Genomic DNA, 14,901 nt, shown 5'->3' with positions numbered 1-14,901 from the left:
CTCTTCTAAAATTATCAAATCCAAAGATAATACGTTGGGAAGATGGGGATGATTAGAACGATTTGTTCAAGGATTTCTTGTATTGTCAAACTCAACAGTAAAGCATATTAGGTAGACTATATTTACACATAGACATCATACATTTGTATTCAAGAATCACCAAATCAATGTTATGTATGGCGATGAAAAAGAAATAAAAATGATATCGTCACTATATACGCCTCCTGTCTATAAGTATATCTATAAATTAGGTCTACCTTAAATCTTGCCTAATCCCATATTTGGACCCCTGAATTCTCAATCTTTAATTTTCCAAAACTATTCACTTTCTCTTTTCCTTGACTTTAGGTGTATCCACCAACTCATCCATTTTGAGGCAATAAAGAATAATATTTTAGATGTTTATTTTTGTCTATAACTCTGCAAATCACAATGTATATAACACTAGGATAATTCTTATAACTTTCTAATCCTCAAGGGTCCTCACTAGCTTGAATATAATAGCACGTACATGTCAAAATGCTGGATGTTATCCCATCTTTTTTTTTTTGATAAAATATCATAATTTCACTAAAGTCTGCACTAATAGCAAAAATTACATCATCATACACAAATATCAAAGAATAGATCTGAAAAAAGGATACTATAAATCTGAAGAACAATAAAAATTATGACAGGTGTCGAACCTGTGCAATAATAATAAATAAAACCTAACTACCACTTAAAACAGTCAATAATCAATTCGAGTACTGGAGCAGGGACTCTAGGTGTGCAATGGGTTACTTGATTCACTCTGTTCCCGAAGAGTTTGCTTAATCCGATACACCTGAATTAATTATTTAACTGAATTCCCTAACTAGTAGACAGTGGTAAGTAGGGTCGTCTCCTCAGGGACTAGCAAGATATTTTGTTTCTTTTCAAATCAAGATTAATGGGGGGTTTTGGTATCAAATGCCAACTAAACAAATTAAATGCAGAAAATAATTAATTAAAAGAAATAACTAAAAGAAACTCTAGCCAAGGGTATACTTCAGAAATGGTTCATGCAACTGATCATCGATTCAAGGTAATTCCAACATTTATTAATAGATTAGTTATAGTTGTCATAAACGCGATAAACAACCAACCTTCCCTTAATTTATTGATAGCTAAGGTCCGTAGGATTTAATTTCTAGCTTGCATTAATAATTAGAAAGGCCCAATCCTAACCAACAAACACGCTACGAGGGTTTGTTTAAACTAGATCGTATATTCCTCTGACATAAACCCAATTATGCCAGTTGCTACTGGGATAGAGGTAACGAACAATTACGGATTCAATTACCCATATTTAGCAAAATAGCCTATCTGAATAATAAATTATTGCGCACTAACCAATCATACACAAGGCTATAACAATTAAAAGCAGAAAACATATGAATATCAATAAATAAAGGAAGTAATTTAAAACAGTTTAGATCTCACAGTAAATACCGAACCAATTCGTCAGTTTTCCCTTGACTAGAATTAGCGAATTAACCCTCCATTAATGAAGGACAAGCTACGCAGGGAGAATCGGGATAAGTCGCCGTATCGGACCTTTTTCTTTTGGTCAAGAACAGAAGACAAGAACAAGAAATTTTGATTTCTTGCAATTGTCTCCAAAAGCCCAAACGTATGAAAGGCAGATTGTTCACTTCAATTGTGTTCAGCAAAAGTGAAAACCAAAGCCAAGATAAGTCAACAACGGCTGCTCTTGGTTTCTTCCCCTGATTGCTAGCACAAGATGTACGAGAGAAATGTTTTCCAACTGCTTGATTCCGGTCAAAGCCAAATTGACAAACAGTTGGTAGGTCCACAATTGCGGCTAGCCTTTCCTTCCTTTGTTAGCAATGCATACGAGAGAAAGAATTCAATTCTTTTGATTTCTCAATTTGGTCAAGATTAATCAAAAGCTAAGGAATTCCAGAGTCAACAAAAGATGGGAAGCAATACAAAAGTCAAGAATGGAGGCTCTTGTCTCTGCTCCTCTAATGGTTTTCTTTCGCTACGGCTAACTCCCTTTTCAAAAGCAGAGAAAAGAACCAGCCCCCAAAAAACCTAAGCTAAACGAAGAGATTCCTTCCTCCCTCTGTTGTCATCCGAAGTTCCAGGCCGCCGTTTTTCCTTATCGGCAGAATTGTTATTTGTTTTTGTTTTTCTTTTTTAAATTAAAACAAGACTCCCTCAAAATATAATAAAATAACATCTATTACATTTAGATTTCTTCAGCTTCTCAAGCGTGCCCCACGTACGATGAATCTTCTAAAATTTGAATTTAAGCACTTTTCAGCATCCATTCCTGCAATTAGCACCAAAACAAAATATCAGGAGAATCCATCCAATTAATGAAAGTATTTAGTCAATTAATTGTGCAATAATGCCCAAAATACCCACTAAAATGCACCCTATCAAATTATATTGTAAATCTCCAAATTTGAAAAATGAGATAAAATAATTATAGCTCCATGAATATCTGTGCATGCTTCCAATCGTCAGATCTGCTGATTAACTACTGTTTCAAGTCCAGATATTATGGTGAGATCTATCGAATAGATCCAAGAAATTCTAGATCTGATAATCAAAATCTGAAAAGACTTAGATCTAATAAAAGAAAAATAAAAAATATTATCAAAAACTCATACTAAAAAAATTTAGGAGAGAAGAAAAATCTCAGTAGGCAACCCTAAGAAGAGCAAAACTCTCACTAGAAAATTTTAGAAAATATTTTATTAACACAAATGAAAAAAAAGTTATAGAGAGGGCTCCTCCCATGGAAAAAGATCAGAAAAATCTGTTCTCTTTGTCATGAGAGAGTTGAAAGGAGTTTTAGTTAGAGAGTTTTTTCTAGAGAGAAGAAAGGGAGAAAGGGCTTCTTTTCTCATCAGTCAATTGATGAAATTTGAAAAGAAAAATAATATCCTATCTAGAGAATCTAAACTTTTCCAGGTCTCCCTGGCAAATTCTCGATTATCACTTACACTCTTGATAAGATGCTGCCCCTTTTCTGATAATACAACAAGAACAAAAAGAATCCTTTTAATTCATGATGTCATAAATGAAAATGAAGTTGCAATAATTGTCGGTTTCCCGGTAACCTTTAGTTAAATGGATCATCTCCATCGTACATCCCTCATTTTGTCGTTACGAAATTTATTAACCATTCGGCAATTTAGTTCCTTGATAAAAAAAATGAAAGAAAAAATAAAAAGTACAAGTACAAGTACTACACATGTCACACATAGTAGACTTACAAATATTTGGGAAAAAAAAAAGGTTGCCAACAAAATTTAAACACAGATGGGCATTAATCATTTGAAATCCAAAATTGTGCATGGCTATTAAGTTATTTTAATTAATGAGAAAAAAAAAAGAGCGAAGTGCATGCTTAAAGATTTTTGTGGAGTGCCAAAATCATTCCTTTGTTGATTTGACAAGATATAGTGGTATGATATGCGTCGTTAATGTAATATGACTTAAGTTTACGTACTATTCTCATTAGGTTACTTGTTAATACGTCTCATGAGGAAAGAGCTTTATGATGCCTGCAAAAAGTATTATTATTATTATTATTATTATTATATAAGCTGACAGGTGCCGAACCTGTGCAATAATAATTACTAAAAAGTTCTAATTACCACCACAATTAATTATAGAACAAATCCAAGTATTGGAGCAGGGACCCTAGGTGTGCAATGGGTTACTTGATTCACCCTGTTCCCGAAAAGTTTGCTTGATCCGATATACCAGATTAATCTATAAAAATATTAATTTTGTGTACAATGGCAAGTAGGTTCGATTCCACAGGGAGCGGGTAGGAAATTATTTCTTTCCAAATTAGTAGAACGAAAATGGGGGATTTTCAATGGGAGGCAAATAAAAATGAAATAAAACAAACAAAATTCAAAACTAAAATAAAAATGAAATAAAACAAACAAAATTCAAAACTAACTCACAAAGCACAATTCACTAAAAATAACAATTAATAATATTCCACCCAAAGGATCAACTACTCAGGCACGATCCAATTAAATGCTCATCGATGCAAAGGTATTTCATCCATTCATTACTAGATTGGTTATAGCTATCAACAAGCTCTGACAACCAGTTCTTCCTTACTTTTTCGACAGTCAAGGTACGACCATTGACTGCTTCTCTAACCAAATAACAACTCTAGGTACGATCGTAGGAATTTAATTACCCAATTGCATTAAAATTAGAAGAACCCAATCCTAACCAATAAACACGCTAAGAGGGTTTATTTAAATCAGATCTTGCATTTCCCCATCATAAAACCAATTATGGTGGTTGCCACGAGGTGTTAATTAAATGAACAATTACGGATTCTATTTAATTAACGTGGCAGTAGGCTATTAAATTAAATCAAATAGCCGACCGTTGATATTCAATTAATAAAATAGCCATGAACAATTAATTCAGGAAACGCACGAATAGCAATAAATTGAAAGAAATAATGAAGATTCGATTAGATCTCACGGATATTATGGACCGCGCCTTCGCGTCAACCTTTGGGTAGAGGAGAAAATTAGCCACTCCTCATCGTGTCAATCCCGCGTGATTTAATTGAATTCATTCAATTATTTGCCGAAGAATTGGGGAAGGGGAATTAATTGCAGTAACAACAGAGAAGGCCCTGCCTTCGTCTTTGCTTTGGAGCCGCAAGTATACGAACAAAAGCTAACGTAAATTGTGCAGAATCAAAACAAAAGCCAAGGAGTCAAAGTGTCACAATCGAAAAGCTACAAAAGTCTGCAATCGCCTGACCCCTTTCGAAAAGAAAATCAAAGCTAATCTATCTGCGGCCGACGGAGAACAAAAGAAAAGAAAAAGCGTCTGACAGACAAAAAGAAAGAAATAAGACGAAAGCTAAAAATTTCATCCGCCACGAATCTGGCCTCTTCTTCCTTTTATAGCCGCCGCCCCCAAAAAAAAGGTAAAAGAGACGTCTTGAACAAAAGTCTGGAGCAAAGCTTTGTCTAAAGAGTTCTGATCCCACGCTTCGGGTTCACGTGGACCGGGGTCTGGCTTTCGGTAACGTCTACCTTTTCTGGCGTGGCCACGCTCTGAGACGAAGGGTCTTCTGAAAATTTGCCTCCAAAGATCATTTTTAATGCCGACCACCTATAATTCATACAAATATGAAATATGAGTGAAATTCCAATTCTTAGCACCGTGAATAGCCAAAATTAGGACAAAATAACAGTGCAAAATGTGCCAAATAAACGCTCTATCAAATCCCCCCACACCTAGACAATGCTTGCCCTCAAGCATTTCGGAGCTCAGGAGTACAACCAAGAGAGCAGAGGTCATGCAGTAGTCTATACTAACACAAGCATTTCAGATCCCTGACAATATCACCAAAATTAGAACACACCGGACAAGTTGTAACTCAAAGCAAATATATGAATTCTGGGAACGCTCAAATCAACATCACGGAATCCTATTACCATATGCTTGCACATTTATCACATCTCCACCACTCAAAAGTGAACTAAATACATAAATCAAAGGGACTTTGATAGGGTTGTAATGGAGTCCAGGTGAAATGTGGGATAACAAGGTACAAATAGGGGGTCAAGTATCAAGAAAATGTCCGAAACTCACCATATAACCACGGTGCTTTACCGGAGGAGTTTCACAAACAAGGCAGTCTTCATTTGTTGTACACACTGTGCAAGTGCCATTTTTTTTCTTTTTTTTTAGCAAGGAAGCATATCTTGCAAGGTGTGGGTACGCTCTGCAAGCCAAAGTCGCCCGATCACTCCCTTCGTTTTTTTTTTAATTGAGGGAGAATGTCTTGCAAGGCGTGGGCACGTCCTGTAAGACAGAGTCTTCTGATCAATGGCTTTTTGTCAATTTCTCCCCTTTTCACAAAGGTACTATTATACAGATCCTATTCTAACAACCCTTGCACCCTCAGATTTGTTTGCTTTGCACAAATGATGGAATTCAGACATCCCTTGACAACACAGGGTTAAACAAGAAAGTTTAAAAAGGTCTCCGGTTAACAAACACGGATAACAACCAAAGCGAATGATAAAAGCTCAAATTGGTTCACTATTGGGAAACAAGGTGAATGCATGATTTTCTTTCGAAAGCTCAAAGAGGTCAAATCCTAAATGCCCTTATCATTTCAAATGCATCCAGTTCAACAGAATGTGGTCTTGACGTGTACAAAATAGCAAGTTCTAGAATGTTCATACCATGTGCAATACCCACTCAATCAAACAAAAATAGAGCAAACAAGAATAATATGCTCAAGCAAGGCTCAAAAGCTCCCCAAAAGTTACAAGAATGGGTCAATTCCAGCATATTCAACATTCAACGACATTGCCAAGGGAAACAAAATGCACAGCTAGCATATTTGACCACATACCCACTCACTTTGATTGTGTCATTCATCACAGCAACATGCCCCAACACTAACAAGTATAGAAATAAATAAAAAGCCGACTAACTACAATGTTTTCATCATTTCTCCCTTTTTTTTTCTCTCTCTCTTTTTTTTTTTTTTTGGAGTAACAAAGCAAAAAGAACTAATGGAAGCCACTCCCCCACACCTAAGACCTACATTGTTCTCAATGTAGAATAGACAAATAAAGTATTAGGAGAAAAGAAGAGAAACTTCCCTGACCACCGGGGAGGGAAAACGAGATACTAAGGCGGAGGGGGGTGAGACGGCTATGTGCACAAGGTGGTGTGGTGGCGGCGGACGCAAGGTGGAGTGGCGGCAATGGACGCAACACCAACAGGAAGGAGAAGACTGAAGCATCAATTCCAAAACTCCATTCCTTAGGTGTGACGACCTAGCGTGGGCATGTCTAACTGCCAACTTCCTGTCACAAAATAACAACCCATTAAATGACACTAACACTTAACAAAAGATTCAAAAATATAAGAAAACTAAAACAAAAGAATCCTTGGGGTGCCTCCCAAGCAGCGCCTTTTTTTAATGTCTTTGGCTAGACATAACACCACTCTTTAGTCTGGATGTAATTGAATTTTTCTTGTAATTGGTGGCCCTCCTCCGGGATCCACGTGGCCATTGAGTGCAACATTTTTTCTAAATTTTCTCTCCATTTTTAGCTCATGAATTGCATTCATCCTATAGGACTTGTTCGCAGCAACCTTGAATTTATCCCTATAAGCAAATTTAGAAAATTTTTGCACAGATCAATTAGTGGTATACATAGCAAACACAGAATGAGAGTTAACAGGATGTTTCATTGTGTCAAAAATATTAAAGTGGGCTATTTCTCCATCAAATTTCATCGTGAAAGTACCCTTACTAACATCAATTTTAGTCTGGGCAGTACTCAAAAATGGTCTTCCTAATATAATGGGTGATGGATTTGGGGCACTTCTATCATCCATGTAAAGCACATAAAAATCAGCAGAAAAAATTAATCCATCTACTTGCACTAAAATATCCTCAACTATTCCATCCGGATAAGCACATATACGATCAGCCAATTAAATTATTATTCCCGTTTCTTTTAAAGGTCCTAAATTTAGAAAATCATAGATTGATTTAGACATCACATTAATAGAAGCCCCTAAATCTATCATGGCATTTTTGATACTAGAATGGCCAATCTTACAGGGGATAGTAAACATACCTGGATCTCCGCATTTGGGTGGGAGTTTCCTTTGAAGTACAGTTAGTACAATCTCTCCTACCATCACTCTTTCATCACCCCTTAGCTTTCTTTTGTCAACGCACAAGTCTTTCAAGAACTTTGTGTACTTGGGTACCTGCTTGATCGCATCCAATAGGAGGATGTTTACTTGAATTTTGCGGAAGACATCCAGGATTTCTTTTTCCTTTTCTGCCCTCTTTGTCTTTTCCAACCTGCAAGAAAAAGGGGATAAATTAGATTTAACGGGTAATGATGGTGTAAGAGTTACCTCAGGACCTCCACGAATGTGTCCTTCTTCCTCTATCTCCTTCTCTATCTCGTTTTCACTTTTACTCTTCAAGTTCGTGACCTTTGGCCCCTCCACTTCCTTGCCACTCCTTAATGTCATTGCACTTACATTTTTGGGATTTGCCTCAGGTTGTGATGGCAATTTTCCATAAACGTGGGACTTCAGGCGATTAATGGCAGTTGCCATTTGACTCATGCGAGTTTCCATGTCCTTCATACCTGCTTTGGTGTCATGTTGGAACTGAGTAGTGCTTACGACCAAGGACCTAGTCTCTTGCTGGATTTGAGCAGTAGTTGTGGCCAAACTCTTAACAATTTCCTCCAAAGAACTCCCTGAGCTTGAGGACGAGGGTTGAGACTTCTGCTGCCAAGGTTGCTGAAATCCTGGTGGACGATTAGAAAATAAATTCTGTGGCTTGTTACCATAACTGAAATTGGGGTGGTCTCGCCAATCAGGATTGTACGTGTTGGAGTATGGGTCGTACGATTTTCGAGGCGCGGGCACGCCTCCGCCCATGTTCACTTGTTCAGCCCCATCCTCCTGCAACAAAGGGCACGAGTCAGTGAGATGGCCCACATTTGTGTAAATTCCACAAGCCTTTGCTTGATGCATGTTTCCCACAGCTAATTGTCGAACGAAAGATGTCAGCTCCGATATCTGCTGCTGAATGGACGACGTCTCCACCTCGTTGACCCTACGAGTAGGGTTACTCTCACGGAAGTCAAACTGTTGAGAATTCTCTGCCATCGACTCAATGAGCAGCCATGCTTCTCTCGGGGTTTTATTTGCCAGTGCTCCCCCGCTCGCAGCATCTATGATACTCCTGTCTGACGGTTGGAGTCCCTTATAGAAGTATTGGATCAATAATTGTTCACTAATTTGATATTGTAGGCATCTAGTACACAATTTATTGAACCTCTCCCAATAGTCATATAGGAATTCTCCAGGGTACTGCTTAATGTTGCAAATCTCCTTTCTCAGGCTAGCCGCCCGAGATGCAGGGAAAATTTCTCCAGAAATTTCTTCTTAAGTTGGGCTCATGTGGTAATACTACCTGCAGGCAGGTAGTATAACCAATCTTTCGCCGCATCTTTCAGGGAGAATGGGAAAGCCCTGAGTTTAATATGTTCCTCAGTAATGTCTGGAGGCTTCATACTGGAGCATACCACATCAAACTCCTGGATGTGTTTATGGAGCTCCTCACCTGAGAGGCCATGGAACGTGGGTAAAAGGTGAATTAGCCCTGACTTCAATTCGAAGGAGGTATTCTCTGCCAATGTTGGAAATGTGATGCACAAGGGCTGCTGGGGCAATTCTGGGCAGCCAACTCCCTCAGTGTCCTTGCATTTGCCATAAGGATGTCCTCTTGGCCTTGATCACTTAGACTATCACCACTTGAATCTGATGATTCGATCTCTGAATCTAGCTCCTGAGAAGCTATGCTAGACCGCTCCTCTCTGAGTTGTCTAGTCTCTTTTCTAGTTCGGCGCGCAATCTTCTCTACCTCTAGGTCGAAAATCAAGTCACCTGTGCGAGAAGAACGAGGCATAAACTAGAAAAATGTCAGACAAATCCAAGTAAAACAACCTGGAAAGAAACAAAATTAACCAAAACACCGCTCCCCCGCAACGGCGCCAAAAATTGACAGGTGCCGAACCTGTGCAATAATAATTAGTAAAAAGTCCTAATTACCACCACAATTAATTATAAAACAAATCCAAGTACTGGAGTAGGGACCTAGGTGTGCAATGGGTTACTTGATTCACCCTACTCCCGAAGAGTTTGTTTGATCCGATATACCAGATTAGTCTATAAAAATATTAATTTTGTGTACAATGGCAAGTAGGGTCGATTCCACAGGGAGCGGGTAGGAAACTATTTCTTTCCAAATTAGTAAAACGAAAATGGGGGATTTTCAATGGGAGGCAAATAAAAATGAAATAAAACAAACAAAATTCAAAACTAACTCACAAAGCATAATTCACTAAAAATAGCAATTAATAATATTCCACCCAAAGGATCAACTACTCAAGCACGGTCCAATTAAATGCTCATCGATGCAAAGGTATTTCATCCATTCATAACTAGATTGGTTATAGCTATCAACAAGTTCTGACAACCAATTCTTTCTTACTTTTTCGACAGTCAAGGTACGACCATTGACTGCTTCTCTAACCAAATAACAACCCTAGGTACGACCGTAGGAATTTAATTACCCAATTGCATTAAAACTAGAAGAACCCAATCCTAACCAATAAACACGCTAAGAGTGTTTATTTAAACCAGATCTTGCATTTCCCCATCATAAAACCAATTATGGTGGTTGCCACGAGGTGTTAACTAAATGAACAATTACGGATTCTATTTAATTAACGTCGCAGTAGGCTATTAAATTAAATCAAATATCCGACCGTTGATATTCAATTAATAAAATACCCATGAACAATTAATTCAGGAAACGCACGAATAGCAATAAATTGAAAGAAATAATGAAGATTCGATTAGATCTCACGGATATTATGAACCGCGCTTTCGCGTCAACCTTTGGGTAGAGGAGAAAATTAGCCGCTCCTCATCGTGTCAATCCCGCGTGATTTAATTGAATTCATTCAATTATTCGCCGAAGAATTGGGGAAGGGGAATTAATTGCAGTAACAACAGAGAAGGCCCTACCTTCGTCTTTGCTTTGGAGCCGCAAGTGTACGAACAAAAGCTAACGTAAATTGTGCAGAGTCAAAACAAAAACTAAGGAGTCAAAGTGTCACAACTGAAAAGCTACAAAAGTCTGCAATCGCCTGACCCCTTTCGAAAAGAAAATCAAAGCTAATCTATCTGCGGCCGACGGAGAACAAAAGAAAAGAAAAAGCGTCTGACAGACAAAGAGAAAGAAATAAGACGAAAGCTAAAAATTTCATCCGCCACGAATCTGGCCTCTTCTTCCTTTTATAGCCGCCGCCCCAAAAAAAAGGTAAAAGAGACATCTTGAACAAAAGCCTGGAGCAAAGCTTTGTCTCAAGAGTTCTGATCCCACGCTTCGGGTTCACGTGGATCGGGGTCCGACTTTCGGTAACATCTACCTTTTCTGGCGTGGCCACGCTCTGAGACGAAGGGTCTTCTGGAAATTTGCCTCCAGAGATCATTTTTAATGCCGACCACTTATAATTCATACAAATATGAAATATGAGTGAAATTCCAATTCTTAGCATCGTGAATAGCCAAAATTAGGACAAAATAACAGTGTAAAATGTGCCAAATAAACGCTCTATCATAAGCCTTAGGACAAAAAGAAATCAACCTTGGAAATTCAAGAGACGATAACATTTGGCTACAAAAGGGATAGATATCTAAGTATCCTCATCCCTGCTGTTTGATTAATTTTCAAGTGCAAAATTCTGGTGCACCACGCTATTGTTGTTGAGGAACTTGAAAATTTTAGGACGTTATCCAGGAAATAAGAGCTTGGAAGATATGCTAATTAGATAAGACAAAAAGCAAGCTATTCCTGAAATAGACAATCACTTAGGAAACAGACAATCATTTTGGAATCAAATTCTAGTTCTCCTATGTCCCGTCCTGCTGTGTAAACTCAAGATATAAAGCTCAATCTAGATAGAAAGCAAACATAAAAATTGACAACCACTTGCATTTTTTTTTTTGGGTAAGTAGCCACTTGTGTTTTGTTTGGATAAAGAGAATAATGGCCTTGTTGGATAGTAAAGTGCGAGAAGATGAATTCGATAAACATTTATTTGACCGGAAAATTTTGGACAGAAAACTTATTATCTAAGCAAATATTTTTTGCTATATTGCAAGTATTACTAGACACAGAGGAATATATAAAAATCTATAATTCTCTTGAAACTTAAACAGTAGAAGAAATGGTAATAGACTTTTATGAACTCTCTTAAAATTTATTTTTTTCATTTAACCTAAATTCCAGTCCTAGGTTGTGATTTCAAAAATGATAATAAATGAAAAATAGAAAGGGAAATAAACATTTGGAGAGCTAGTTTAGGGAAGAAAAGAAGGAAATGGAAACAATCGACTCTTATTACAGCTTAAAAGCCTAAGCATAGATTAAAAGCAGTTTTTGGGGATAAATGGTGACAAATTTCATCTCCTCACGGAGGGTTAATTTAGTGATTCAAGGTTTGGTTTCCTAAATCGATTGAGCAGAATGTCTAACAGTTCAATGCTTGGCAATTAGTGCTAAATAGCTTTATCTGCCTTTTAGTAGATTTTTATAATTACTTGTTTAATCTTAAAGTGAGTCTATGCCATTGTGCATTTGTATGTAGAAGCTGATTTTATTACAAACTTAATCAATGATTTGCTAAAAGTATGACAGAACGGGAATTAGTGAAGCAGTTTGGTTTCTATGCTGTTACCATAACTCCGGCTGCTTGAATTCTTCTCATTTGCTTATAGTTTCTGGACTATAAATTACACAGCATATTAGAGTGAGATTTTGCTGGTTTAGCTACTCCTCTTTTCCATTTTTCAGCAATTTTCTTGAATAGGTATTTTTTTAAAATTATATGTGTTATGGTGTTTCACTGTTTGAATTGGGTTGTCCATGTAGAATTGTAAAATTGAAGAAGTGCTTCCCATTTTAGTTGCAGGTTTGACAGGTAGCAAATATTAGTATCAGCTACAATTTGTTGATCAAGGTATGTCTCAGCCGTATTATAGTCGATAATAATACTTTACTTATGTAGACATTGATTGGATTTCTATCCATAGCTCTTTAATTATGTGGTTTAAATGGAATTATTTTGTCATCCAATATGCTGCCGGCCGCAAGATTTAGAATGGTTCTGTTCTAATATAGGACGGTTGGCCAAAGTAGCATTGTTTTTGCCAGGTTTTCGTTTTCCTCATTGAATTGAATACCTGATTTTTTTTCTTTGCTGGAGCATTTTTTTTTTTGGTTTAAATGTTTAAACGTTTGTAGGACATCAAAATGTTTATAATTATAACAAAGCTCTCGAATCAATTTACAAGCAAAATAATAACGAAATAAAAGCTTTCTTTTATTTGTGTAATAGAACGACTGCAGAAAAAAAGACGAAATAAAAGCCGAGGCCACAAATGATAAATGGTAAATGACACAAAGCTAGGTGGCCACTTTATTGATATGAAACTTCTTGATAATTCTCTGATACGAGAAATATCGATATAAGGTTTTTATATAGTAATTGGACTGTAAAGTAACTAACAAATCATATATGGACTTATTTACTAGTTTCCTAAACAAAACAAACTAAATAATAAAATGACTTAGTTTAAATATCCTACATTGCCCCTTTAAACCAATGGCCTTGTTTGGCAGACAAATTTTTTGCTAAGTTTATCTGCTACGAGTTTTTGAAAAACTTTAACTATGATAGGTTGCAATTTTATCATTTATTTTATAATTAACTTCCTCTATTACATGACCCGATGTGAATTAATTGCTAGATTCTACTCACTTTTAGTATTTTGTATTTATTTCAGGGAGTAGAACGAAAATATGATAACAAGTGCCAGTTTGATAGAAAAAGAATCCAAGTAATCGAGCTTAACCCAGGGACATTTTTGGGACAGGGAAACTTATTCCCATGTTGGTAATTGCTACAAAGGCAAGCATCCTACAAAACAAACTAAATAATAAAATGACTTAGTTTAAATATCCTACATTGCCCCTTTAAACCAATATTTTTAATTGCACCATACCAAGCATCTTCTTCAACTTGAGAAATAGCTCCATGTTCCATGTTGAACTTAATCTTTGTTATTGCAATATTCAATGGTAATCTCTTGAGTTAATTAGCACGTTTAACACGTGAGATTTTAGTTTTTAGAGTTTTAACTACAGAAAATTTAGTCTCTAATATTTAGCACTTGTGCAGTTTTAGTGCTTGAAGTTTTGGCAAGAGCACATCTAGCCACCACTATATCTAATTTAAAGCAGATTTAGGATATTTGAAGAATTTTGTCTAATTGTTGATAAAATTTAGTCACCTGCAGGCACTTGTCTGTTAAACTGAACTTGAAAATAAAGTGGCAAAGTAGCGACTAACTTTAAATAACAAGATTGAGGACTAATATGGTCTCGTTTGACGAATGAATTTTTTGGGTGTTTGTTTAAAACTTTACTGTAACTTACTGTAGAAGTTTTTAAAAAAAATTTTGAAGTGTGTAAATTTTTGAATATTTTGAAATGTATAGTTTAAAATTTTTGAGAAATTTTTTAAAATTACTGTAGTTAAAGTTTTTAAAAAACTTGCAGCAGACAAACTTGGCAAAAAGCTCATGTGCCAAACAGGGCCATAGAGTTCACGTACTAACTAATTAATCAGTAAAATAAATTATTAAACTAGAAAATTGAAATCAATCTGAGCACCTAGTTCAATGATTTAGAACTTATTTTATCTCTCTATCCCCGTTACTCCCAAGCAAAAAGCTCTAAAACTCAATTTTTGCATATAATTTAACAAATATGCTTGCATGTGATTGGTTCCATAAGTAATTGAGAGAATCCGTTAATTGTCCTAAATTTGCTCGAATTAGAAACATTAAGGAGCAAATTTGTCTTTGTCGAGACTTTAAGGAGTTAAGCTGCACCATATACCAAATATTGGGGACCAAATTCATTTTTCTCAAAACTTTAGGAAGTAAAATTACACACATGCTAAACATTAGAGATCAAAATTTCATTTCTCCCATTTTCATGCATAAGATAATTTTTCCTTATTTAGCCTCCATTCTCAGTTACCAACTCCCTCGACAAATTACGCGTGTTGTGTATGTTTCAATTCTAGCACAAGTTCAGCAGAAACTACGCCTGCATCATCACTGTCGTATCAGCCACTCTTTATCTTCTTGCTCATTTGTTTTAGTTGAATTTTGGTTTGGTGGAAATTCCCCATATGGAAATTTTCATTTTTCCGA

At 36.4% G+C, this 14,901-nt stretch overlaps 1 non-coding gene and 1 pseudogene across 1 annotated transcript; one reads left to right on the top strand and one right to left on the bottom strand.

Moving 5' to 3' along the window:
• LOC140035510 (cytochrome P450 81Q32-like) overlaps window positions 1–14,901 on the bottom strand; it is a 166,243-nt pseudogene that overhangs the window by 46,283 nt on the left and 105,059 nt on the right.
• LOC113728301 (small nucleolar RNA R71) lies at window positions 8,846–8,952 on the top strand. Its single transcript, XR_003458030.1, has one exon. It is a non-coding gene; the product is annotated as a small nucleolar RNA R71 (small nucleolar RNA).

Source organism: Coffea arabica, chromosome 2c, assembly GCF_036785885.1.
Source record: "Coffea arabica cultivar ET-39 chromosome 2c, Coffea Arabica ET-39 HiFi, whole genome shotgun sequence".
Classification (NCBI taxonomy): domain Eukaryota; kingdom Viridiplantae; phylum Streptophyta; class Magnoliopsida; order Gentianales; family Rubiaceae; genus Coffea; species Coffea arabica.
This window is presented reverse-complemented; position numbering and strand designations above follow the sequence as displayed.